The 24766-nt window shown below is 52.1% G+C and overlaps 1 pseudogene; it reads left to right on the forward strand.

Annotated features, from left to right (window-relative positions):
• The window catches only part of LOC147119287 (rap guanine nucleotide exchange factor 2-like), a 127450-nt pseudogene that overhangs the window by 91601 nt on the left and 11083 nt on the right, over positions 1-24766 (forward strand).

The raw sequence follows: 24766 nt of genomic DNA on the forward strand, positions 1-24766 counted from the left end.
GGCGGGGCGGGGAGGGGAGGCAAGAACAAAAGGGAAGGTATGTGATAGGGTGGAAGGCAGGAAAGATTAAATGACAAAAGGGATGATGGTGCGAGGCAAAAGGGGGTGGTAATGGGGCAAGTGAAGAAACAAAGATGGGTCTCCCATTTGTTCCCTTTTGTTCTTTCTTGACCTTCCTTTTTGTTCTCCCCCGCCCCCCACCCCTTTCCCTACCTCTCCACTTGCTTAAAACCTGTTGCATCTCTTTTTAGTTTTTCCGGTTCTGATAGGTCATTGACCTGAAACATTAACTTTGTTTCTCTGCCCACAGATGCTGCCTGACCTGCTGAGTATTTCCAGCATTTTCTGTTTTTTTTTTTCAGATTTCCAGCAGTATTTTGCTTTTGTATTAGATTTAAATGATGTACAGAAAGTGAAATAAAGATTGGGAAATATAGATGTGATTAAGGGAGAGAGATAAAAGACAGACATAAAAAGTAAAACATTAAAAAAAAAATTTTTATATATCTCCAGCAGTAATTTTCTTCCAAGGGAATGAGACTCCACACTTGTAAAATTAATTTTTCAGGGTCAGGGAGGTTGTTCAGCAGTAATTACCACAACATTGAAAACTCACTTACTCCTGAATGCTCCAGCCCTAACTATTTCAGCCATCTTTAGTACAGAACTAGTGGGCAAGTACAAGTTCATGCCGTTGCAGTCATTTCAATGTTGCGTTTATTGGTGAGAACTGCAACAGTGCACTCTGTGGAGGAGCGGGGTATCTCTGATAGCAACTTCCGGATTTCTGCATTTATCTGTGCATGTGCCGATGCCAGAAGTTTCTGTCCAATTTACCCTGTAATAACAGTGACGCTGATAGCCTCGCCGTTATTATTACTGCAAAATCCGGTCCGAGGTTTCATGGGAAGCTTTTAAAGAAGGTTAAGATTTATGGAATTAACAGCACATAATGAATTGGATTGAAAGCAGAAGGTTATGATAAATAGAAGAAGCTCTTCCTGGGACTAACTGTTAGAGTTCGTTCAGGTCACGTTTTATTCACACATTTCATAAAATTGAAACCATCTGTTCAGCTGCCTCTGCTGCTTCCTCCCCTTGTTCTTGTCCACTAAAGTAAACCTCCCCTCTGGCCTAGTCTTGAACCTGCACATTTCTATAACCTCTCTTCTGTCACTCCCATGCCCTCTCCAAGCTCTCTTGATGCCATTTCCACTAAACTGCTGACCATCCAACTTTCCACATTGGCTTCCAGTCCCCCCACGCCTCCAATTTAAAATTCTCATCCTCGTGCTTAAATCATGGCCTCACCCCTCCCTATCTCTATAACATCCTCCAGACCTAAACTTTCCTCCGTTCCTCTTACTCTGGCCTTGTGTTCCTTCTCTCGCCCCCGCCCCCTCCCCCACTTCTCAACATTGGCAGCTGTGATCTCAGCCGTCATGGGTTGATGCTCTGGAATTTCTTCTCTCTAGCTCTCCACCTCCCTCTCCTCCTGTAAGACACTCCTCAAAACACATATCTTTGGCTCGGCCTCAGGGAAGTGCCTTGGGATGCTTTGCTGACATTTAAAGGTGCTTTATAAATGTAAGTTGTTATATGAACACAGAACTAGAGAACAAGTATAAAATTAACCAGCTTTAAGATGAACAGGAATTCCATTCATTTTCTTTTAGCTCACTCTCGCTCAAGCACATGCACACACCCACTAAGGAATAGACTCCTTAATAAAGCTGTGTTGATTAGCACCTTTCTGGACAAATATGGTTAGGAATGGGATTGCCAGTTGTAAAGCTAAGTCCAGTTTGAGATAATCAAACAGCAACACGATGGCTCCCTGAGCTACTGTGCCTTTGGCAATGTTATGCCTACGAAGGTAACAGACTTGTAGTGTATAGCATAGGATGGAAGATTACATAGGTGTTATGGCGTTTTTCTCTTTACCTTTGGATGACTGGACGAAACTTTGCAGGACATTCCTTTGGGGAGTTGCATGGGTTGGGTTGAGTCCACAGTAGTGCAGATTTTACATGGTTTTAGAAAGGAATGGGCGTGATGGGACGTATTACCTTTCCTTGTTCCATGTTTTATCTTCTTGTGAGCATTGATCATTAATGAGGCTGCGATAATCTCATTTACACATGCAGGTTCAACAGCTCCAAGTCAGAGCCCTTGACTATTTCAACAAAATGTCCATAATACCTACAGATAGATTTGAAATATGCAAAAATGTGTTAATGAGAAATCCTTTAAAGTTTTTCTTTTTAAAAGGTCCTGAGAGTGATACTTTTCCAAATTGGTGAGGACCAATATAATGACAAGGGTAGAAACTATCTAATGTAATTACCTTCATGGGCTCTGAATATGCTTACACTAACCGTTTTGTTAATTATTTTATTTTTTTGTAAGTATTACAATTAATAAGTAATATAGAGACAGATTACATTGTAATTGTAGATGCTATAGTGCCAAAAGCACATGTTTAAAATCTCGATTTCTGGATTATTTGATAGTTAAATGGTTAAGATAATGCTTACAGAGCAGATTCATTGACTGTCTTGTACTGTAGCTGCATTAATTGTGTGGAATTTTGTTTCAGCCATGGAATTTATATAAAAAATTAATAGAAACACATTTGAGTATATTATACATTGCTGATGGTGTTTCAATTGGCTAGCTGTAAACCTAAGGGACCAGGTAACAGATGTCTTAAATCATGGAGAAGTGTGGTCAATATTTCAAATGGAATTATGCAGTAAAATGAAAACGTGTTTCATCCGTATCCATAAAATGTGACTTGGAAAGAGGAGAAAAAAATGAGTTACTTGGATTAGCAATACACATCCACATTAATTCTCGAGCCAACTGGAATAGCAGTTTGGGGAACCATAAAATAGATTTTATATTGTAAATAAAACATGATTCATTTTTTCAGTAAATTGTTATATAAAGGCTGAATAGTACACACAAAAAGGGAGAATGCTTACTTCCATGGAACAAATAGCCACAGTGAATCTTTGCAGTGGAATCTTTATTTGATGAAAAGGTTATAACCAGACTTGAAAATAACAGAAATGCTGTATTGGGACTAAGTTGGAAAAAATGGCCCTTGGTGAAGTTTTTCTTGTGCCAATAATTTGCAGGCCTCTAGTTTACATTTCCATTGATGTGACTGAAAAATAATGCCCCATAGCATTTGGCTACAAATAGCACTTTAAAGCTCGATTTCTTTTAAACCATTAGCATCTACCAGAATATGTGTATCTTGAAAACAGTACAAATCAGTATAGTTAATAAATTCTATTGCTGCACTCATTAATTCAGTAATATTTGCTCCATGAGACCTGGAGGTGGTTGACACATATTATGGTGGCTGCACAGAAGTGCCAGACAGTGAAATACATGGCCCAGTATTTGATTTTTAACAGTTAACTACTGATTTCCAATGGTGTTGTTTATGGGTAGTCCAAGGTCTGGCACACAGTTGTAATGTGTAGATTCTTATGTGGAACTGTGTTTAACGTCCTTTTAAGGCCACTGCTCAGACACATCCTCTGGGGAAGTGTTTAGAATAGGCACATCCTGAGATCAATTAAAGGCTAATTATTGGTTGCAGTTGTTTAAAATTGACTGTGCTTGTAAATCCCTGATTCCTGCACTGGGGGTAGGTCCTGTTAGAGAAAAAAAGAGCAGGATTTGGCTAGCTTTCTTTTTCCTTTTTTAAAATACTTTTGGCACTTTTGAAGTGTGACCTTTTAACTGTGATACATTCTCACTGGATGTAAGACTTCCATGGCAAAGCACATGTCAATTGGACATGAAAACGGGTAGGCTAAAACCCCCACAAAGATCAGCATTGAAAACAGAAAAAGGTGCATAAAATAGAAAAGCAAAATATCCTAGCAAAAATATACATAAAAATAAGTGCAAAAAATACATTTAAAATAATTTATTTAAAATAATTTATTCTTTGCACACTTTTTAGGTATATTTTTGCTGTTTCAAAAAAAATTTATTTAATTTTTTATGTACTTTTCTGTTTTCTGTGCTGGTCTTTGTGGAGTTTGTTTTGCCCATCCCTTTTCCTGGCTACTTGGCTCTCTGCATGCCATAGGAAAAGGTTGCATATCCTGTAATCCATTGCAGACATGCACAATTGTAAAGACTGCAGTGAAAAAACATTTTGAAACTGCTGTGAAAAGAAAGAAACAAATAGGGGTTGCACGTAAAGTAAGACTAACTCCAGATGTGCCAAGAATAAAATCAGGTTTGATTTCTCATCGGTGGTCGCTGGCCCACAGCTGCATGACCCCCCTGGCCCACAGCTGCGTGACCCCCCTGGCCCACAGCTGCGTGACCCCCCTGGCCCACAGCTGCGTGACCCCCCTGGCCCACAGCTGTATGACCCCCCTGGCCCACAGCTGCGTGACCCCCCTGGTCCACAGCTGCGTGACCCCTTGGTCCACAGCTGCGTGACCCCCCCTGGCCCACAGCTGCGTGACCCCCCTGGCCCACAGCTGCGTGACCCCCCTGGCCCACAGCTGCGTGACCCCCCTGGCCCACAGCTGTATGACCCCCCTGGCCCACAGCTGTATGACCCCCCTGGCCCACAGCTGCGTGACCCCCCTGGCCCACAGCTGCGTGACCCCCCTGGCCCACAGCTGCGTGACCCCCTGGCCCACAGCTGTATGACCCCCCTGGCCCACAGCTGTGTGACCCCCCTGGCCCACAGCTGTATGACCCCCCTGGCCCACAGCTGCGTGACCCCCCTGGCCCACAGCTGCGTGACCCCCCTGGCCCACAGCTGCGTGACCCCCTGGCCCACAGCTGTATGACCCCCCTGGCCCACAGCTGCGTGACCCCCCTGGTCCACAGCTGCGTGACCCCTTGGTCCACAGCTGCGTGACCCCCCCTGGCCCACAGCTGCGTGACCCCCCTGGTCCACAGCTGCGTGACCCCTTGGTCCACAGCTGCGTGACCCCCCCTGGCCCACAGCTGCGTGACCCCCCTGGCCCACAGCTGCGTGACCCCCCTGGCCCACAGCTGCGTGACCCCCCCTGGCCCACAGCTGCGTGACCCCCCTGGTCCACAGCTGCGTGACCCCTTGGTCCACAGCTGCGTGACCCCCCCTGGCCCACAGCTGCGTGACCCCCCTGGCCCACAGCTGCGTGACCCCCCTGGCCCACAGCTGCGTGACCCCCCTGGCCCACAGCTGCGTGACCCCCCCTGGCCCACAGCTGCGTGACCCCCCCTGGCCCACAGCTGCGTGACCCCCCTGGCCCACAGCTGCGTGACCCCTTGGTCCACAGCTGCGTGACCCCCCTGGCCCACAGCTGCGTGACCCCCCTGGTCCACAGCTGCGTGACCCCTTGGTCCACAGCTGCGTGACCCCCCTGGCCCACAGCTGCGTGACCCCCCCTGGCCCACAGCTGCGTGACCCCCCTGGCCCACAGCTGCGTGACCCCTTGGTCCACAGCTGCGTGACCCCCCTGGCCCACAGCTGCGTGACCCCCTGGCCCACAGCTGCGTGACCCCCCTGGCCCACAGCTGCGTGACCCCCCTGGTCCACAGCTGCGTGACCCCCCTGGCCCACAGCTGCGTGACCCCCCTGGCCCACAGCTGCGTGACCCCCCTGGCCCACAGCTGCGTGACCCCCCTGGCCCACAGCTGCGTGACCCCCTGGCCCACAGCTGCGTGACCCCCCCTGGCCCACAGCTGCGTGACCCCCCTGGCCCACAGCTGCGTGACCCCTTGGTCCACAGCTGCGTGACCCCCCTGGCCCACAGCTGCGTGACCCCCCTGGCCCACAGCTGTCTGACCCCCCTGGCCCACAGCTGCGTGACCCCCCTGGTCCACAGCTGCGTGACCCCTTGGTCCACAGCTGCGTGACCCCCCCTGGCCCACAGCTGCGTGACCCCCCTGGTCCACAGCTGCGTGACCCCCCCTGGCCCACAGCTGCGTGACCCCCCTGGCCCACAGCTGCGTGACCCCCCTGGCCCACAGCTGCGTGACCCCCCTGGCCCACAGCTGCGTGACCCCCCTGGCCCACAGCTGCGTGACCCCCCTGGCCCACAGCTGCGTGACCCCCCTGGCCCACAGCTGCGTGACCCCCCTGGCCCACAGCTGCGTGACCCCCTGGCCCACAGCTGCGTGACCCCCCTGGCCCACAGCTGCGTGACCCCCCTGGTCCACAGCTGCGTGACCCCCCTGGCCCACAGCTGCGTGACCCCCCTGGCCCACAGCTGCGTGACCCCCCTGGCCCACAGCTGCGTGACCCCCCTGGCCCACAGCTGCGTGACCCCCTGGCCCACAGCTGCGTGACCCCCTGGCCCACAGCTGCGTGACCCCCCCTGGCCCACAGCTGCGTGATCCCCCTGGCCCACAGCTGCGTGACCCCTTGGTCCACAGCTGCGTGACCCCCCTGGCCCACAGCTGCGTGACCCCCTGGCCCACAGCTGCGTGACCCCCTGGCCCACAGCTGCGTGACCCCCCTGGTCCACAGCTGCGTGACCCCCCTGGCCCACAGCTGCGTGACCCCCCTGGCCCACAGCTGCGTGACCCCCCTGGCCCACAGCTGCGTGACCCCCCTGGCCCACAGCTGCGTGACCCCCTGGCCCACAGCTGCGTGACCCCCTGGCCCACAGCTGCGTGACCCCCCCTGGCCCACAGCTGCGTGATCCCCCTGGCCCACAGCTGCGTGACCCCTTGGTCCACAGCTGCGTGACCCCCCTGGCCCACAGCTGCGTGACCCCCTGGCCCACAGCTGCGTGACCCCCTGGCCCACAGCTGCGTGACCCCCCCTGGCCCACAGCTGCGTGACCCCCCTGGCCCACAGCTGCGTGACCCCCCTGGCCCACAGCTGCGTGACCCCTTGGTCCACAGCTGCGTGACCCCCCTGGCCCACAGCTGCGTGACCCCCTGGCCCACAGCTGCGTGACCCCCCTGGTCCACAGCTGCGTGACCCCCCTGGCCCACACGCATGTTCCCTACAGAGAAAAAAGATGGAAACACAAAGAGAAAAATAAGTAAAGCTAAAACAGTAAATCGAAAAACATTAAAATCGGCCATAATATATGAATATGAAATTTAAGCCAATCAGGTGCAATTGTGACACTCAAGATATGAGGACATGGGCATGTGCGAGATGCACTATTTCATATATATTTTGATGCAAAAGTATGGAGAATAGGTCGTTCACTGGGTTAGAAAACTGTCTTCACTCTGCTCAGGACGTATCTCTGAAGCGAGTACATGGCTGGAATTAAAAGCTCACTCTGGTACAGCTCACTGGCGCTCCAGTTCATTGTATCAGTCTCAATAATGTTTTAAAAAGTAAAACTGAAAACGAAATATTTTTTATTCCACCTCGGGTGGAAGAAAAGATTTTTCAACCTTTTTTGTGTTTATTCCTTTCCACAACTTGTAAAACTAAAGGGCAACTATTGTTTTACAAACTGTCCTTTGCAGCTGTGAGTCTTGTGACCTGCAGCATGATGACATGGTTGCACGAGATGTTATACTTCTGAAACAAAAAAAGCAGGGACCAAAAATAAAAATAAAACCAACTAATACCAAAGCATTTGAAACAAAGCTGAATTGCAGCATGTTTCATTCCCCATTCCAAGAAATACATATCTTTATAAGTGCCAGCAAGTTAAGTGATTTAAAAATTGTAAGTTGGAATCTTGTTTTTCCAATGAAATCTGTACATATGTATTTTTTCTTCTTCATTGGTATCTAGTAGCCAAGAGCAGAGGAGAAAAGAAAGCAGGGAAACTTTCAGATCCATCTCCCGTTGCTCCCAGATCAGGGACACAGCATCAGAAGCAGCAGCAGAAAGTAAACCAGGCCCTCCAGGTCCCAGCTGTATCACTGTATCCATCACACAAGAAAGTGCAATTTAAAGACATCCCTCCATTTGGTAATAACATTTTAAAGAATAATTTGCTGCTCTGCGTTTGCTATTTCCCTCCCACCAAGCGTGCTTGAAAAATAACCTGTCTGAAGAGCCACTTCAGTAAAATATCAAGTGCTTTTGTTCCAAAGACTTGTGAATTTGAATATCTTTTCTTTACAATTGTATATTTGTTCAGCATTATTTTGCTTTGTATGTGTTGAAATGAACAGGGTTACTTTAACTGCATTGCTGCTTCACTTTCTGTCCTTCAGGTACCCATTCTCCTCAAGCTGGAAGAAAATTCTGTCCTTGTCTGAAAGCAAATTTGGATCGAAATAAAAAGCAGGCAGAAGATACAATATCAAACACATCATCCCAGCTGTCGTCTCCTCCTACATCTCCTCAGACCTCGCCAAGGAAAGGTAGCATCTTAGAAAGACAATGCACCCGATCCAAAGATGTGCCCTTCCCAACCCTATGAAAAAGCAGTGTATTTGCTAATGTGCTGTGGTACAAATACTGATAAGATTTGAGATTTCCAATCTGCTACAAGCAAATTTTTAGTCTGCTTAGCCCATATGCCCAAATCTGTCACATCACTCCCCTCTAGTGGTTATTCATATGTTAACAGGCCAGAAATTTGGGTCCCCACGGGTGAGTATGCGCTGGGTACTCACGCGTAGGGTCAACGGAAGTGCCGGTTTCGTGCATGCACTGCGCATTCGTGGGAAACCGGAACTTCCGTTCCCTTGAAAGAAGGGGTTCACAGGTCAAACGCGTGCGCCGGAGAGGCAGCGCGTGCGCCTGGAACTTCTGTTTTTTTTACAGGTTTCTCCGGGAGGGTAAGGCTCCAGCAGCTACGCTTTTAAAAAGCAGTCACAAGGCCTGCTTTTAACAAGGTAAGTGGCGAATTAAGTAAAATTAAAACATTTTTTCCACAGGTTTTTTATTTTTAAATACTTTAAAGAAAGGTAAGTTTATTTTTAGCCCCGTTAAAAACTGTAATTAATTTTTTCAAAAATTTAAATTAATAGTCAAATCTATGAAAAGAGATTCCCTGCTCCGATTGGCTCTCCATGGCCCATGTGATCCCAGGGGACGCTTCAAACTAACTGCGCCCCTGGGATACGCAAGCACTGCACGCCGGCAGTTGGAGGAGGCCCAGGATCGGAATCCGATGCGGGCCCACAGCACAACGGCCGGCGTGCTAGGTAAGTGCAGGTCGGGAGCTTGCACCTGCGGCAAGCCTCCGACCCAAACTTCTGGCCCGTTATGTGCATTACCATGTCAATGGGAGAAGTGTGGTGTTTGCTAGTTTTAAGCAGCCCAATGCCTATCTTGCTTGAAACAGAAAGGAGCTCCTCATAGTAGAGTATGATGATAAACATGGCTGCACTGACAAATAGCAAAACTAGGTCCCTTGCAGTCAGAATCAGGGGAATTTATAATGGGGAACAAAGACATGGCTGACCAATTAAGTACATACTTTGGTTCTGTCTTCACAAAGGAGGACACAAATAAACTCCCAGAGATGCCGGGGAACATAGGGTCTAATGAGAGGGAGGAACTGAATTAAATCAGTATTGTTAGGGAAATTGACGGGATTGAAGGCCGATAAATCCCCAGGGCCTGATAATCTACATCCCAGGGTACTTAAGGAAGTGGCCCTAGAAATAGTAGATGCATTGCTGGTCATCTTCCAAAATTCTATAGACTCTGGAACAGTTCCCATGGATTGGAGGGTAGCTAATGTAACCCCATTATTTAAAAAGGGTGGGAGAGAAAAAACGGGGAATTATAGACCGGTGAGCCTGACACTGGTAGTGGAGAAAATGCTAGAGTCCATTATAAAAGATGTAATAGCAGAGCACTTGGAAAACAGTGACAGGATTGGACAAAGTCAACATGGATTTACAAAAGGTAAATCATGCTTGACTAATCTACTGGAATTTTTTGAGGACGTAACTGGTAAAATAGATAAGGGAGAACCAGTGGATGTGGTGCATTTGGACTTTCAGAAGGCTTTCGATAAGGTCCCGCATAAGAGATTAGCATGCAAAATTAAAGCACATGGGATTGGGGGTAAGGTACTGACTTGGATAGAAAACTGGTTGGCAGAGAGGAAGCAAAGAGTTGGAATAAATGGGTCTTTTTCCAAGTGGAAGGCAGTGACTAGTGGGGCACCGCAGGGATCGGTGCTAGGACCCCAGTTATTCACAATATATATTAATGATCTAGACGAGGGAACTAGATGTAATATCTCCAAGTTTGCAGATGACACAAAGCTGGGTGGGCGTGTGTGCTGTGAGGGGGATGCAGAGAAACTCCAGTACGATTTGGACGATTGGACAGATGCATGGCAGATGCAGTATAATGTGGATAAATGCGAGGTTATCCACTTTGGTGGCAAAAACAGGAAGGCAGATTATTATCTGAACGGCAATAGATTGGGAAAAGGGGAAGTGCAATGAGACCTGGGTGCCCTTGTGCACCAATCGCTGAAGGTAAGCATGCAGGTGCAGCAGGCGGTTAAGAAGGCAAATGGCATGCTGGCCTTCATAGCGAGGGGATTCGAGTACAGGAGCAAGGATGTCTTGCTGCAGTTGTCAGGGCCTTGGTGAGACCACACCTTGAGTATTGTGTGCAGTTTTGGTCACCTTATCTGAGGAAGGATGTTCTTGCCATGGAGGGAGTGCAGCAAAGATTCACCAGACTGACACCTGGGATGGCAGGAATGACGTATGAAGCGAGATTGGGTCGATTAGGCTTATATTTGCTAGAGTTTAGAAGAATGAGAGGGGATCGCATTGAAACTTATAAAATTCTAACAGGACTAGACAGACTAGATGCAGGAAGGATGTTCCCGATGGCGGGGGAGTCCAGAACCAGGGGTCACAGTCTAAGGATAAGGGGTAAGCCATTTAGGACAGAGATGAGGAGGAATTTCTTCACCCAGAGAGTGGTGAACCTGTGGAATTCTCTACCACAGAAGACAGTTGAGGCCAATTCATTAAATATATTCAAGACGGAGTTAGAAATATTTCTTAAGGCGAAGGGGATCAAGGGATATGGGGAGAAGGCAGGGACAGGGCACTGAATTTGGATGATCAGCCATGATCTCATTAAATGGTGGTGTGGGATCGAGGGGCCGAATGGCCTACTCCTGCTCCTATCTTCTATGTGTCTATGTTTTTATATTTTACAATAACTTTTTACATTAAACACACTGGCCCAGTAATTCCTCTCTGAACGCGTGAGCATGGTCAGGGTACTCACGCGTCTGGCCGGAGGAAATGCCCGTGTTCAGCATGCACAGCGCATGCGGGAAAAAACCGGCATTTCCAGTCCTCTGAACGAAGGGGTTCAGAGGCACAGCGCGTGCGACTGCACAGGCAGCGCTTGCGCAGTGAACTTCGTCGATTTCATTCATGGATTCAGTGAGGGTAAGTCCTTACAAGTTACACTTGAAAAAAGCATGTGTAAAGTTGTTCCAAGGCTGCGGAGGAAGATATATTTTATCGTGGAGCTTCTGAAAGGCAATATTTTTGTTTGGGAAAGGGAGGAAAGTTATTTTAAGAAATGCTGAGGTAAGTTTTAAAGTTTAAATTTTTTTTTTTTAAACGGGTTTTCAGTACGGTACGTAGAAGGAGCAGTTGTGGCTGTGTGAATTGAATGTGAGAATGAGTGTTCTAAAATGAGTAATGTAACATTTCCAACACTTTTAAGAAAGAAACTTTTCATCAGTAATAAGTAATTATGTATGTATGTCCGCATATATTCCTTTACGTATATGTATGTATGTTTTATATTCCTTTACTTATGTGTATGAATGTATGTTTTTAATTATGATTTTCCAATAAGTTACTTTCTCTGAAAGTCATAATTAAATACATACATTCATACACATAAGTAAAGGAATATATACATACACGCAAAGGAATATATACAGACATACATACATAATTACTTAAAAGAATATATTACTGATGAAAAGTTTCTTTCTTAAAAATGTTGGAGTCATTTTCACATTTAATAAACACAGCAAATTCAATTCACATAGCCACAATTGATCCTTCTACCTACAGTACTGAAAACCCGTTTTAAAAAACAAAAATAAACTTTAAAACTTACCTCAGCATTTCTTAAAATAACTTTCCTCCCTTTCCCAAACAAAAATATTGCCTTTCCGAAGCTCCACGATAAGAAATATCTTCCTCCGCAGCCTCTGGAGCAACTGTACTCATGCTTTTTTCATGTGTAAGTTGTAAGGACTTGACCTCACTGAAAGCATGAATGAAAGCGGCGAATTTTACTGCGCACGCGCTGCCTGTACAGTCGCACGCGTTCTGCCTCTGAACCCCTTCGTTCAGAGGACAGGAAATGCCGGTTTTCCCCGCATGCGCTGTGCATGCTGAAAACCGGCATTTCCTCCGGCCAGACGCGTGAGTACCCCGACCGTACTCGCACGTTTGGAAGGGAATTACTGGGCCAACATCTTACATGTCAATAAAATGAAAAATTTAACAATTGCACGATTTGCCCCCTCGCATCTGCGACTGAGGGTCCAAGGAGGTGCATTGCGCAAGAGGTCATCATCGTACGTATCCTCACACTGTTCCCTTTCGGGAACTGTATGAAGTGGTGGAAGGATTTCTGGCCACGTTAACACTCCTTCCGTGACCATAACCATCTTCATACCAGCCATTAGGGTGGTTAGTCCTATGGCGTGAGGGTTTTACGGGCTCCCACAACCCATCTGAGGGGGGGCCACCCACACCCGCGGACGCAAGTATCCCGCTGGATGTCCACCCAGAATTTATAGTTGGAGCTCCGACTCCACTTGCCGGGACTGTCTGGAGCGGGGTTCGAAACCCTACTCCTTCTGGCCCAGCGGCGGGGATGCTTACCGCTACGCTAAAGGCCCACTCCGCGCAAAAGGTGACACCCATACATTTCCTGCGCCTTTTTCCCTCCCTGTGACTGGAGCCCTATGCTGCCACTTGAAAGACCAAGCTATCATCTGTCCTTTTTGCGGCGCCTTTGACTTCTCATTACCAATGATGAGCAGGCGCTGTGCCTCCACCTCGTTGAGGAGATTGCTGAGGTCATCATCAGTTCAATTGTGAGTTCTTTTAATGCCGTGAATTGTGCTCATTCCAGCCATTTCACGTTGCTAATCGGATTGGGCCTTTGGCGTAGCGGTAGGATCCCCGCCGCTGGGCCAGACGGGGTAGGGTTTCGAACCCCGCTCCAGACAGTCCCGGCAAGTGGAGTCGGAGCTCCGGCTCTAAATTCTGGGTTGACATCCAGTGGGATATTTGCGTCCGTGGGTGTGGGTGGCCCCCCCTCCTTGTATAGCTTGTGGGAGCCCGTAAAACCCTCCCGCCATAGGACTAACCACCCTAATGGCTGGTTCAAAGATGGTTACGGTCACGGAATGAGCGTTAATCACACGGCCATAAATCCTTCCACCACTTCATACAGTTCCCCAAAGGGAACAGTGTGAAGACACGTATGACGACGACATTGCTAAATAAATAAATGGAATAAAAAACATTCTTTTAGGGCTTTTAAAAGTCTTTAAATTGCTTTAATTCTGTTTAAAACTACTTCAGATTCTTCAAAATAATGTAAACGTTTTTAAAAGTTTATAAAAGTTACCAAAAGCTTCATAAAAACACCAAAAACCTATTTAAAATGCTGCTTTGCATGTAAAAATGCTTAGCAGCTTGTGAGAAACATTGGGGCGTGTCCTATTAAACTGAGACCTCAAGGGGCGTGTCTCAGTTGCACAGCGCGCTACAGGCTTTGCGCTGGCTGCACTCCTGGGCGGCGTGACGTCAGACGCTGCCCGGGAGTCAACATTTCAAAACAGCAGTTCCAGGCGTCCCTGAAGCTCAACGGCCGGCGCGTCGCGTAAGTGCAGATCGGGGGCTTTCACGCGCGGCAAGCCCCCGACCCGAATTTCTGGGCCAATATTTTCTTAATTATTGCAGTATTAAACATACCATAACATCCATTTACACACATCCAGTAATATTATTATCGCTAATACAGCCGACTCCAGGTGCTTTGTAAATTTAATTAATTGGAATGGTGTAAATAATTCCGCTGATTTTTTGCCTCGTAGAAATAGTTTAAATTGCCACAGATACATTTACTACATGTTGAAAATTTGCACCCCTTCATTTCAAACTACAACTGACCAGCATGGCACTCAACTCCCAATGTAAATTGGAAGAAGTCCTGTTTCTCCTGTTGCTATTTGTTGGCTCAGGTCTTGTACTGCATAATTACATGACCTTGGGATAGCATTAATGTTGAAATATTTTGCACCATCGCTGCATTGACTAATAGCTGCTTAGCTAACTAATGTAGCACGATAGAATCTAGTGTTTCACTACTGAGTTCGACGATCTTTTAGTTCAGTCTGTATGTTTCTGTATGGAAGGATTCAATATGTACTTGAATGAAACCATCATCTCATCAGTAACATGGAACACATTATCAATAGGAATTAGACTGAATCTCCACAAGAACATAATGGAAAGCTGTCCATTGTTGCTTTCAGGATGTTGAAAAACATTAGATAAACAACTTTTTCCATTTTTCAGAATTCTGACCTCTCCCAAGCTGTACCTCATTCAATAAGCAGTGCTTATATTTTTCACTGTTATGTAATTAAAGATTACTCTTAAACTACAGACTGACTCAGATATTCACCAGAGTACATGACTGTGAAAATGAGCACTCTCCTTTCAGTAATGTTTTTATTGGCCCAGAAATCCGGGTCTCCACGGGTGAGTGCGCACTGGGTACTCACCCGTAGGCCAATGGAAGGGCTGGTTTCCTGCATGCACTGCGCATGCGCGGGAAACCGGCACTTCCGATCCTCTGAACGAAGGGGTTCAGAGGTCAAAACGCGCGCGCAGGGGAGGCCGCGCGTGCGCTTTGAACTTAGTTTTTTTTTTACTGGTTTTCACGCCAGGGTAAGCCTGTAGGATTTACACATTTAAAAAACAGGCGTAAGGCCTGCTTTTTACAAGGTAAGCGGTCAATTAATTAAAATTAAAACATTTTTTCCACAGGTTTATTATTTTTAAATACTTTAAAGCAAGGTAAGCTTATTTTTAGCCCCGTTTTTTTATAAAATTATTTTTTTCAAAAATTTAAATTATTGTTTAAAATAGTTATTTAATGTAATTTATAGCTTATTTAAAAAGTGTGATTTAAAAAAAAAAAATTATTTGAAGGTTTACTGCTATTTTGGGGCCCGTAGTATTCATAAGTTTAGACAGGACTTCCTGTCAATCTTATGAATGGGCTTTTCCCTCCTCCGATTGGCTGCCCATGGCTCACGTGATCCCAGCGGACGCATCGCACGAACTATGCCCCTGGACACGCAAGCACAGCGCGCCGGGAGCTGGACTGGGCCCCGGAGCGGAATTCCACGGGGCAGTTCAGTTCAACTGCCGGCGCGCAAGGTAAGTGCAGGTCGGGGGCTTCCACCTGCGGGAAGCCCCCGACCCGAATTTCTGGGCCAATCCTTTTTCATATTTTTCATTTGTTACTTTTAATACAAGTGTTAAAAATTGGTAGTATACAGATAACAGCCAGTATGAGGGCATGTCATTTAACAGTGTAGGCCTTAACCCATGCCAGGATATGGCAGTATCTGATGCACTGTGAATTTGCTGGTTAGAGTACATGGCATAGTTATTTTGTAAAAGTGTGGAATGGTTGCCTTTGTATGTACCAGTATTTCATGTCGTAGACAATCTAGCTATTTTTTTTAATGGGAGGGAGAAAAATTGGGCTTTCTGCCAACTAATTATTTCTGGTTAAAAGTCCCGAAGAACTTCCTCTGAATTAGTCAGACTAATTTCACCACTGAAAAAGTTGTCTGGATAAATGAGAGCCTGCTTCTGTTCAAGGGAGATACAGCAAGCGTCAGATTTGGTTTCTAAATTGGTTTTCTCATCCTGTTTGTCAGGTGCCAGTAAGCTGAGATCTCATGGCTCCAGACAGTCGGACCTATCAGGCTCTTCATCCTCTCTCGGAAGTGAAAACAGTAACAAGAATAACAATGCACCATGGACCTATGGGATAAGTGGGGTTGCTGTACAAAGCCAGATTGGCGAGGGGATTCAGCAACCTTTTACAGTATTCAACTGAAACATGATAGAACAGGAATCTAATTAGCCAAGATAAGTATGACTAGATGACAGTATAATACATAAGAAAATAAGAAATAGGAGCAGGAATAGGACACTTGGCATTTCAACTGTCTTACCCTTTAATTTATTTTTCCAGTCCACTTTAGCCAGTTAGTCATAGAGTTATACAGCACAGAAAGAGGCCCATCGCGTCCACGCCGGCCATCAAGCCCTGTCGATTCTAATCCCATTTTCCAGCATTTGGTCCATAGCCTTGCATTGGATGGCATTTCAAGTGCTCATCCAAATGCTTCTTGAATGTTGTGAGGGTTCCTGCCTCTACCACCCTTTCAGGCAGTGAGTTCCAGATTCCAACCACCCTGTGGGTGAAAAAGTTTTTCCTCACATCCCCTCTAAACCTCCTGCCCCTTACCTTGAAACTATGTCCCCTGGTTATTGACCCCTCTACTAAGGGGAAAAGTTCCTTTCTATCTACCCTATCTATGCCCCTCATAATTTTGTACACCTCAATCAGGTCCCCCCTCAGTCTTCTCTGCTCTAAGGAAAACAACCCCAGCCTGTCCAATCTTTCTTCATAGCTGAAGCGCTCCAGCCCAGGTAACATCCTGGTGAATCTCCTCTGCACCCTCTCCAAAGCAATCACATCCCTCCTATAGTGTGGTGACCATAACTGCACACAGTATTCCAGCTGTGGCCTAACTAGAATTTTGTGCAGCTCCATCATAACCTCCCTGCTCTTATATTCTATGTCTCGGCTAATGAAGGCAAGTATCTCATATGCCTTTTTAACCGCCTTATCTAACTGTCCTGCTGCCTTAAGGGATCTATGTACATGCACCAAGGTCCCTCTGATCCTCTGTCCTTCCTAAGGTCCTACCATTCATTGTGTATTCCCCTGCCCTGTTAGTCCTCCCAAAATGCATCACCTCACACTTTTCAGGGTTAAATTCCACTTTAACAATGAAACAGATGTTCCAGGACCATCATTTGTTGACACCCTCTGCCTCAGTTCGGGTATCGGTTTTCCTTGTGGCCTTATTGCCTTTGTATACCCTTCTCGGATAGTGTCCGCCACTGTCCCATTAATGGTTTCTTCTTTTAGTTCAGGATATATGATAATACCCGTTTATATGTGTCTCTTGTGGGGTAAAGCAGAAGTCAGTATCCGTGATGGCACAGGAGGTGATCCCTCCCCTTTTCGTAACTGTCATATTGGGTGCCTTGGTGCTCACACACCATTCTCCCTTCCCCGTGGGGCGGTGCCTTGGTGCTCACACACCATTCTCCATTCCCCCGCGGGGCGGTGCCTTGGTGCTCACACACCATTCTCCATTCCCCCGCAAGCCGGCGGTGCCTTGGTGCTCACACACCATTCTCCATTCCCCCGCAGGACGGTGCCTTGGTGCTCACACACCATTCTCCATTCCCCCGCGGGGCGGTGTCTTGGTGCTCACACACCATTCTCCATTCCCCCGCGGGGCGGTGCCTTGGTGCTCACACACCATTCTCCATTCCCCCGCGGGGCGGTGCCTTGGTGCTCACACACCATTCTCCATTCCCCCGCGGGGCGGTGGTGCTCACACACCATTCTCCATTCCCCCGCGGGGCGGTGCCTTGGTGCTCACACACCATTCTCCATTCCCCCGCGGGGCGGTGCCTTGGTGCTCACACACCATTCTCCATTCCCCCGCGGGGCGGTGCCTTGGTGCTCACACACCATTCTCCATTCCCCCACGGGGCGGTGTCTTGGTGCTCACACACCATTCTCCATTCCCCCGCGGGGCGGTGCCTTGGTGCTCACACACCATTCTCCATTCCCCCGTGGGGCGGTGCCTTGGTGCTCACACACCATTCTCCATTCCCCGCGGGGCGGTGTCTTGGTGCTCACACACCATTCTCCATTCCCCCGCGGGGCGGTGCCTTGGTGCTCACACACCACTCTCCATTCCCCCGCGGGGCGGTGCCTTGGTGCTCACACACCATTCTCCATTCCCCCGCGGGGCGGTGCCTTGGTGCTCACACACCATTCTCCATTCCCCCGCGGGGAGGCGGTGCCTTGGTGCTCACACACCATTCTCCATTCCCCCGCGGTGTGGTGCCTTGGTGCTCACACACCATTCTCCATTCCCCACGGGGCGGCGGTGCCTTGGTGCTCACACACCATTCTCCATTCCCCCGTGGGGCGGTGCCTTGGTGCTCACACACCATTCTCCATTCCCCCGCGGGGCGGTGCCTTGGTGCTCACACACCATTCTCCATTCCCCCGTGGGGCGCTGCCTTGGTGCTCACACAACATTCTCCATTCCCCCGCGGGGCGGTGCCTTGGTGCTCACACACCATTCTCCATTCCCCGCGGGGCGGTGTCTTGGTGCTCACACACCATTCTCCATTCCCCCGCGGGGCGGTGCCTTGGTGCTCACACACCACTCTCCATTCCCCCGCGGGGCGGTGCCTTGGTGCTCACACACCATTCTCCATTCCCCCGCGGGGCGGTGCCTTGGTGCTCACACAACATTCTCCATTCCCCCGTGGGGGGGTGCCTTGGTGCTCACACACCACTCTCCATTCCCCCGCGGGGCGGTGCCTTGGTGCTCACACACCATTCTCCATTCCCCCGCGGGGCGGTGCCTTGGTGCTCACACAACATTCTCCATTCCCCCGTGGGGGGGTGCCTTGGTGCTCACACAACATTCTCCATTCCCCCGTGGGGGGGTGCCTTGGTGCTCACACAACATTCTCCATTCCCCCGCGGGGCGGTGCCTTGGTGCTCACACTCCATTCTCCATTCCCCCGCGGGGCGGTGCCTTGGTGCTCACACACCATTCTCCATTCCCCCGTGGGGCGGTGCCTTGGTGCTCACACAACATTCTCCATTCCCCACGGGGCGGTGCCTTGGTGCTCACACAACATTCTCCATTCCCCCGTGGGGGGGTGCCTTGGTGCTCACACACCATTCTCCACTCCCCCACGGGGCGGTGCCTTGGTGCTCACACACCATTCTCCATTCCCCCACGGGGCGGTGCCTTGGTGCTCACACACCATTCTCCATTCCCCCGCGGGGCGGTGCCTTGGTGCTCACACACCATTCTCCATTCCCCCGCGGGGCAGTGCCTTGGTGCTCACACACCATTCTCCATTCCTCCGCAGGGCGGTGCCTTGGTGCTCACACACCATTCTCCATTCTCCCGCACGGCGGTGCCTTGGTGCTCACACACCATTCTCCATTCCCCCGTGGGGCGGTGCCTTGGTGCTCACACACCATTCTCCATTCCCCCGTGGGGCGGTGCCTTGGTGCTCACACACCATTCTCCATTCTCCCGCACGGCGGTGCCTTGGTGCTCACACACCATTCTCCATTCCCCCGCGGGGCAGTGCCTTGATGCTCACACACCATTCTCCATTCCCCGCGGGGCGGTGTCTTGGTGCTCACACACCATTCTCCATTCCCCGTGGGGGGGTGTCTTGGTGCTCACACACCATTCTCCATTCCCCGCGGGGCGGTGTCTTGGTGCTCACACACCATTCTCCATTCCCCGCGGGGCGGTGCCTTGGTGCTCACACACCATTCTCCATTCCCCCGCGGGGCGGTGCCTTGGTGCTCACACACCATTCTCCATTCCCCGTGGGGGGGTGTCTTGGTGCTCACACACCATTCTCCATTCCCCCACGGGGCGGTGTCTTGGTGCTCACACACCATTCTCCATTCCCCCGCGGGGCGGTGCCTTGGTGCTCACACACCATTCTCCATTCCCCCGTGGGGCGGTGCCTTGGTGCTCACACACCATTCTCCATTCCCCGCGGGGCGGTGTCTTGGTGCTCACACACCATTCTCCATTCCCCCGCGGGGCGGTGCCTTGGTGCTCACACACCACTCTCCATTCCCCCGCGGGGCGGTGCCTTGGTGCTCACACACCATTCTCCATTCCCCCGCGGGGCGGTGCCTTGGTGCTCACACACCATTCTCCATTCCCCCGCGGGGCGGCGGTGCCTTGGTGCTCACACACCATTCTCCATTCCCCCGCGGTGTGGTGCCTTGGTGCTCACACACCATTCTCCATTCCCCCACGGGGCGGCGGTGCCTTGGTGCTCACACACCATTCTCCATTCCCCCGTGGGGCGGTGCCTTGGTGCTCACACACCATTCTCCATTCCCCCGCGGGGCGGTGCCTTGGTGCTCACACACCATTCTCCATTCCCCCACGGGGCGGCGGTGCCTTGGTGCTCACACACCATTCTCCATTCCCCCGTGGGGCGGTGCCTTGGTGCTCACACACCATTCTCCATTCCCCCGTGGGGCGGTGCCTTGGTGCTCACACACCATTCTCCATTCCCCCGCGGGGCAGTGCCTTGGTGCTCACACACGATTCTCCATTCCCCCACGGGGCGGTGCCTTGGTGCTCACACACCATTCTCCATTCCCCCACGGGGCGGCGGTGCCTTGGTGCTCACACACCATTCTCCATTCCCCCGTGGGGCGGTGCCTTGGTGCTCACACACCATTCTCCATTCCCCCACGGGGCGGCGGTGCCTTGGTGCTCACACACCATTCTCCATTCCCCCGTGGGGCGGTGCCTTGGTGCTCACACACCATTCTCCATTCCCCCGCGGGGCGGTGCCTTGGTGCTCACACACCTATTCTCCATTCCCCCGTGGGGCGGTGCCTTGGTGCTCACACACCATTCTCCATTCCCCCCGCGGGGCGGTGCCTTGGTGCTCACACACCATTCTCCATTCCCCCGTGGGGCGCTGCCTTGGTGCTCACAACAACATTCTCCATTCCCCCGCGGGGCGGTGCCTTGGTGCTCACACAACATTCTCCATTCCCCCGTGGGGTGGTGCCTTGGGTGCTCACGACACCATTCTCCATTCCCCCGCGGTGCGGTGCCTTGGTGCTCACACACCATTCTCCATTCCCCCGTGGGCGGTGCCTTGGTGCTCACACAACATTCTCCATTCCCCACGGGGCGGTGCCTTGGTGCTAACACACCATTCTCCATTCCCCCGCGGGGCGGTGCCTTGGTGCTCACACACCATTCTCCATTCCCCCGTGGGGCGCTGCCTTGGTGCTCACACACCATTCTCCATTCCCCCGCGGGGCGGTGCCTTGGTGCTCACACACCATTCTCCATTCCCCCGTGGGGCGGTGCCTTGGTGCTCACACACCATTCTCCATTCCCCCGTGGGGCGGTGCCTTGGTGCTCACACACCATTCTCCATTCCTCCGCGGGGCGGTGCCTTGGTGCTCACACACCATTCTCCATTCCCCCGCGGGGCGGTGCCTTGGTGCTCACACACCATTCTCCATTCCCCCGCGGGGCGGTGCCTTGGTGCTCACACACCATTCTCCATTCCCCCGCGGGGCGGTGCCTTGGTGCTCACACACCATTCTCCATTCCCCCGCGGGGCAGTGCCTTGGTGCTCACACACCATTCTCCATTCCCCCATGGGGCGGTGCCTTGGTGCTCACACACCATTCTCCATTCCCCCGTGGGGCGGTGCCTTGGTGCTCACACACCATTCTCCATTCCCGCGTGGGGCGGTGCCTTGGTGCTCACACACCATTCTTCATTCCCCCGCGGGGCGGTGCCTTGGTGCTCACACACCATTCTCCATTCCCCCGTGGGGCGGTGCCTTGGTGCTCACACACCATTCTCCATTCCCCCACGGGGCGGTGCCTTGGTGCTCACACACCATTCTCCATTCCCCCGCGGGGCGGTGCCTTGGTGCTCACACACCATTCTTCATTCCCCCGCGGGGCGGTGCCTTGGTGCTCACACACCATTCTCCATTCCCCCACGGGGCGGTGCCTTGGTGCTCACACACCATTCTCCATTCCCCCGCGGGGCGGTGCCTTGGTGCTCACACACCATTCTCCATTCCCCCGCGGGGCGGTGCCTTGGTGCTCACACACCATTCTCCATTCCCCCGTGGGGCGGTGCCTTGGTGCTCACACACCATTCTCCATTCCCCCGCGGGGCGGTGCCTTGGTGCTCACACACCATTCTCCATTCCCCCGCGGGGCGGTGTCTTGGTGCTCACACACCATTCTCCATTCCCCCACGGGGCGGTGCCTTGGTGCTCACACACCATTCTCCATTCCCCCGCGGGGCGGTGCCTTGGTGCTCACACACCATTCTCCATTCCCCCGCGGGGCGGTGTCTTGGTGCTCACACACCATTCTCCATTCCCCCGCGGGGCGGTGTGTTGGTGCTCACACACCATTCTCCATTCCCCCGTGGGGCGGTGCCTTGGTGCTCACACACCATTCTCCACTCCCCCACGGGGCGGTGCCTTGGTGCTCACACACCATTCTCCACTCCCCCACGGGGCGGTGCCTTGGTGCTCACACACCATTCTCCACTCCCCCACGGGGCGGTGCCTTGGTGCTCACACACCATTCTCCATTCCCCCACGGGGCGGTGCCTTGGTGCTCACACACCATTCTCCATTCCCCCACGGGGCGGTGCCTTGGTGCTCACACACCATTCTCCACTCCCCCACGGGGCGGTGCCTTGGTGCTCACACACCATTCTCCACTCCCCCACGGGGCGGTGCCTTGGTGCTCACACACCATTCTCCATTCCCCCACGGGGCGGTGCCTTGGTGCTCACACACCATTCTCCACTCCCCCACGGGGCGGTGCCTTGGTGCTCACACACCATTCTCCACTCCCCCACGGGGCGGTGCCTTGGTGCTCACACACCATTCTCCACTCCCCCACGGGGCGGTGCCTTGGTGCTCACACACCATTCTCCATTCCCCCGCGGGGCGGTGCCTTGGTGCTCACACACCATTCTCCATTCCCCCGCGGGGCGGTGCCTTGGTGCTCACACACCATTCTCCATTCCCCCGTGGGGCGGTGCCTTGGTGCTCACACACCATTCTCCATTCCCCCACGGGGCGGTGCCTTGGTGCTCACACACCATTCTCCATTCCCCCACGGGGCGGTGCCTTGGTGCTCACACACCATTCTCCACTCCCCCACGGGGCGGTGCCTTGGTGCTCACACACCATTCTCCAATCCGCCACGGGGCGGTGCCTTGGTGCTCACACACCATTCTCCATTCCCCCACGGGGCGGTGCCTTGGTGCTCACACACCATTCTCCATTCCCCCCCGTGGGGCGGTGCCTTGGTGCTCACACACCATTCTCCATTCCCCCGTGGGGCGGTGCCTTGGTGCTCACACACCATTCTCCATTCCCCCGCGGGGCGGTGCCTTGGTGCTCACACACCATTCTCCATTCCCCCGCGGGGCGGTGCCTTGGTGCTCACACACCATTCTCCATTCCCCCGTGGGGCGGTGCGTTGGTGCTCACACACCATTCTCCATTCCCCCGTGGGGCGGTGCCTTGGTGCTCACACACCATTCTTCATTCCCCCACGGGGCGGTGCCTTGGTGCTCACACACCATTCTCCATTCCCCCGCGGGGCGGTGCCTTGGTGCTCACACACCATTCTCCATTCCCCCATGGGGCGGTGCCTTGGTGCTCACACACCATTCTCCATTCCCCCACGGGGCGGTGCCTTGGTGCTCACACACCATTCTCCATTCCCCCGTGGGGCGGTGCCTTGGTGCTCACACACCATTCTCCATTCCCCCGTGGGGCGGTGCCTTGGTGCTCACACACCATTCTCCATTCCCCCACGGGGCGGTGCCTTGGTGCTCACACAGCATTCTCCATTCCCCCACGGGGCGGTGCCTTGGTGCTCACACACCATTCTCCATTCCCCCGTGGGGCGGTGCCTTGGTGCTCACACACCATTCTCCACTCCCCCGTGGGGCGGTGCCTTGGTGCTCACACACCATTCTCCATTCCCCGCGGGGCGGTGCCTTGGTGCTCACACACCATTCTCCATTCCCCCGTGGGGCGGTGCCTTGGTGCTCACACACCATTCTCCATTCCCCCACGGGGCGGTGCCTTGGTGCTCACACACCATTCTCCATTCCCCCGCGGGGCGGTGCCTTGGTGCTCACACACCATTCTCCATTCCCCCGCGGGGCGGTGCCTTGGTGCTCACACACCATTCTCCATTCCCCCGCGCGGCGGTGCCTTGGTGCTCACACACCATTCTCCATTCCCCCGCGGGGCGGTGCCTTGGTGCTCACACACCATTCTCCATTCCCCCGCGGGGCGGTGTCTTGGTGCTCACACACCATTCTCCATTCCCCCGCGGGGCGGTGCCTTGGTGCTCACACACCATTCTCCATTCCCCCGCGGGGCGGTGCCTTGGTGCTCACACACCATTCTCCATTCCCCCGCGGGCGGTGTCTTGGTGCTCACACACCATTCTCCATTCCCCCGCGGGGCGGTGTCTTGGTGCTCTCACACCATTCTCCACTCCCCCGCGGGGCGGTGCCTTGGTGCTCACACACCATTCTCCATTCCCCCGCGGGGCGGTGCCTTGGTGCTCACACACCATTTCTCCACTCCCCGCGGGGCGGTGCCTTGGTGCTCACACACCATTCTCCATTCCCCCGCGGGGCGGTGCCTTGGTGCTCACACACCATTCTCCATTCCCCCGTGGGGCGGTGCCTTGGTGCTCACACACCATTCTCCATTCCCCCGCGGGGCGGTGCCTTGGTGCTCACACACCATTCTCCATTCCCCCGTGGGGCGGTGCCTTGGTGCTCACACACCATTCTCCACTCCCCCACGGGGCGGTGCCTTGGTGCTCACACACCATTCTCCA

This window comes from Somniosus microcephalus, chromosome 4 (genome assembly GCF_052327205.1).
Source record: "Somniosus microcephalus isolate GS21.2 chromosome 4, FLI_Smic_1.0, whole genome shotgun sequence".
NCBI lineage: Eukaryota > Metazoa > Chordata > Chondrichthyes > Squaliformes > Somniosidae > Somniosus > Somniosus microcephalus.